Source organism: Equus quagga, chromosome 4 (genome assembly GCF_021613505.1).
Source record: "Equus quagga isolate Etosha38 chromosome 4, UCLA_HA_Equagga_1.0, whole genome shotgun sequence".
Classification (NCBI taxonomy): Eukaryota; Metazoa; Chordata; class Mammalia; order Perissodactyla; family Equidae; genus Equus; species Equus quagga.
The window spans coordinates 14,480,944-14,484,997 of NC_060270.1; positions in this window are offsets into that span (position 1 = coordinate 14,480,944).

Here is a 4,054-nt window from a genome sequence, read left to right on the forward strand (position 1 = left end):
AATAATTCTAAATTATATTAAAAATAAATATTTGTGCAAGAACAGTACACTTTTAAAAAAGCATGTTTAAAGAACTATTTATGAAAGAATAATGCACTTTAAAAAGCTACCCCTACAGAAATGGATTTTGAAAAAATTACAAAAACAAATCTAGGTAGAATTTGGTTCCCCTCATTCACAAATCCTTAACTTTCCTCAGGAGTTGATTCATCTAAATCTGGTTCTACCTCCAGAGAGAAGCACTTTTTCTCTAACTCATTCTGAATCCTTAGTTTGGAGTCAGACTGGCAGGATGAAGAAACTTCTCAAGTAGAGGTTGGAACATTCATCTCCATTCTAGGTCAGCTGTCTGGAGATTAAGAAATTTACAGTTACCAGAAATTAGGAACAGGTTGCAGGTAAGAATTTAAGTAGTTCAGGTAACATTGGGAGGTGTCAGCAAGCGTCAGTGATCAAGAAAATGTGACAGGACAGGAAGACAAATCAATATCAAAAGAAAATATATTGAATCAAAGCTTATCACTGGGTGCAAAGGGTTGGGGTAGTTGGGTATTAGTTATAAGACACTGATAGTCATTGAAAACATGGGGATACTTATTGAGATTCTGCTTTGTCAGGCACAGAAATAAATAAAAATACATTTGCTTTAATTACTTTACCTAATCCTCCTAACTCCACTGAGTAGGAATCATTTTACAATAAGGAAAGAAGCTCATGGACAGTAAACAACTTGCCCAAGAACACACAGATAGTGAGAGTCTAAATTTGATCCTAACTCTGCTTGTCTTCAAAACCTATTCTGCCATAGGCATGTCAACAGTGTACAACGGCTGAGCTTATGGAATTCTGGAAATGCATCCGAATCCAGATTAAAGGATGCATCGACCTTGCTTTATGGTGCTCAGAGGGCACCAGGAGAGCTGGTGTAGAGTGTGCTTGCGACAGGAAACAGTAGCTTTTTGGTCCTCTGGAGAGTGAAGGAGATTTTGGACATCTGTTCATGGAGAAACCAGGCTGGAACATAGCTGCAACCCATCTGACTTGACGAGGGACTCTCCCAGTGAGACTGAGCTCCTGCAGTCCAACGAGGGCACTATGGGAAAGGTTGTCTGGGCTCTGGGTAAGGGTGGAGTCAGATTCTGAGAGGTCTTGGTGCATCTAGTCGGGGTCTCAGGCCCTGGGCCTGCCAAACCGTCATTGCTGAGAACATCATTGGAGTTCATCAGCACTCACAGAGGGCACTGGGCTAAACGCAGAGCTAAGTACCGGGAATACAGAACTACCTCAAGGAGTTTAAAGAAATAATGACAGACAAAGACAAAGATTACTGCTCATCCTCCGCTTCAGCCGTTCTGGCCTCTTTATGGATTCTCAGACAGTAAAAGTCAAGCAGGCTCCACTCTCAGGTCCTCTGTCCGGGAGTTCCCTCTTCTTTCAGAGATCTGTACAGCCAGTTGCCTCCTACCTTTAAATCCTTGCTCAAATTTCACCTTCTTAATGAGGCCTAAGTTGGTCCTTCTACTAATAATTGCAACTTCCCCCCTCCCCCACCCTTTACCACTCAGCACTCCGTCCTCCCTGTCTCGGCTTTACGTTTTTTTCTACAGCACACGTCCCCTTCTAATATTTTGGAAATGTTGTTTATTAAGTTTCTTCCCCTCATTAAATGTAAGCCACCCAATGGCAGTGGTTCTTTTTTATTCGGTGCCTCTTTAGACATATCTCAAGCGCCCAGAAGAATGCCTAAGACGTAGCAAGCACTCAGTACTACTTTTTGGATGAAACTGGACTGAATAAGTGATGTATGTAGCACAGGTACAACATGCACCAGTAGCAGAGAAGAGTGTGGATAACTTCCGGTGGAGGAGGGGAGTCTGGGAAGGTTTAGTAGGAAAAATCTGCTTCTATTAGAATTTAAAGGATGAATGGGAGTTGTCCATGCAGAAGGTGGGGTGGGAGGAAAAACATTCCAAGCAGAGGGAACAGCATATACAAAGCAGTGGGGGGCCATACAATGGGACTGGTCAGGTCCAGTCAGGAAGAGGAATGTGGTCAGACCAGAGGGGTCTCCCGACTAGGGAACACCTGAGAAAGAAGACTAGATGTCAGTTATTGCAGGGAATGGTCTGTGTGCAGGTTCCTCTCTCTTTGCAACCCAGATTCGTTCTCTGCTCTGCTCTGAGCCCCGGGAGGCTGACCCCCAGTCCCCATCACCAGTTTCCAATGGGAGTGATGGGCAGGAGACTGGCAGGTCAGGAGAGAGGTCAGAGTACGTCTTCCTCTCTGCTTCCTCCCTGCTGGGCCACAGTCTTGGCAGTGGCTGCATCTTTTTGTGACTACAGAGCCTGTCAGGGGGCCCATCCTGAGAGGCTCCAGTTTTTACTCATGCTCCAGTCCCATTTAGATGCAGAAAGCAGATGGCCTTCTGCTGTTGCTAGTCTTTGGGTGCCTTAGCACCCCTTCTTGCTTCTCTTAACCCTTACTCCTTCATTTAAAAGCCTCTTAAAAATTTCAGCCAAAGGGCCAGCCCGGTGGTGCAGTGAGTGGTAAGTTCACACGTTCTGCTTTGGCGGCTCAGGCTTCGCCGGTTTGGATCCCAGGCGGGACCTGTGAACCATTTGTCAAAACATGCTGTGGCAGGCATCCCACATATAAAGTAGAGGAAGATGGGCATGGACGTTAGCTCAGGGCCAGTCTTCCTCAGCAAAAAGAGGAGGATTTGTGGCAGATGTTAGCTCAGGGCTAATCTTCCTCAAAAAAAAAAAAAAAAAGAAACAAACAAACAAAAAAGAGAGAAAAAAAATTCCAGCCGAAAGTGGAGCGTGATTCCTACAGGATCTGCCTGTGGAAGCAGAGAAAGCAGAAGTCAGTGCAGGCAGGCGGTTGAGTGGCTGCAGTGAGCACAACCCCATCCAGCATGTAGGAGGAATCCAAAGGCCAGATGATCTGGCAGCAGGCAAGAGACAACTAGAGATCCTACATCTAGGCAGTATCTGAACAGTAGGCATTGATGGGCCGGACTTTTGGACACAAGTCAACATGTTCTGAAGTGGAGCTTATTTATATGCACCCTATCCACACTTCAGACTGGTCTCAATATATGTGTGTGTTGGGAGCAGGGGTGAGAAGCAGGGGCAAGGCTGCTCTGAGCAGAAGCTTGAGATGGTCAGACACACTGTGCTTAGCAAACAACGCTGGGCTCATGAAACTAGAAATTCTGAACTCTGGATTGTGTGGGGGTCGACGTGCTTTTTCCTCAGGTTGCGCAGTGAGGGTCTATGACTCCTCCCCCTAAAGGTAAACAATAATAGCCAACATATATGAACGTTGGCTAGCTGTCAGTCACCATTCTGAGTGTTTTACTGACATCCACTCTTTTAATCCTGGCAACAAGTCCATTAGGTGGGTACTAACATTATGCCAACTTTTCAGATGAGGAAACTCTGGCACAGAGAGATGAAGCCCAAGGTCCCACAGTTAGGAACCCTCCGAGAGAGGATTAAACTGGGCAGCGTGCTTCCAGAGCCTGCTGTGTCCTCCACCATTCAATACTGTCTTTTTGCCTGACGCTTGACTTGTAAAAGGAAGGAGTGTGTTCGTGGGTATTATTCATCTTCAGATGCTCAAAATCTCGCACAATGCCTGGCATGCAGGAGACGCATAATTATTTGTTGATTATATGCAAGCTGGGGCAAGCCCTGGCAACAGACAGCTCCTTGGGGTGGAATGCCAACTTTCTACCGTGGCATGGCTCTGCTGGGCCCATCCAAGCCTCAGCCCGTCACCCATCTAGGCCCCCGGCTCAGCTTCTGCTTTGTATCTGCGCCGACAGGGAAAGGCAGAGCAGACGGTTCCCAGAACAAACCAGAAAAACAGCCCTCATCTGCTTTGCTCTGGAGCCCACGACCGGCGACCGGCCGGGCACTGCGGCCGTACCCTGCAAGAGCCCGGGCTGCCTCCCCCGCCCCACCCCGCCCCGCTCGCCCCGCCTCCCCGCCCCGCCCCCCATCGGCCCGCTCGGCCCCTCCCGCCTCGGGAGGTCTCCCCCGCCCCG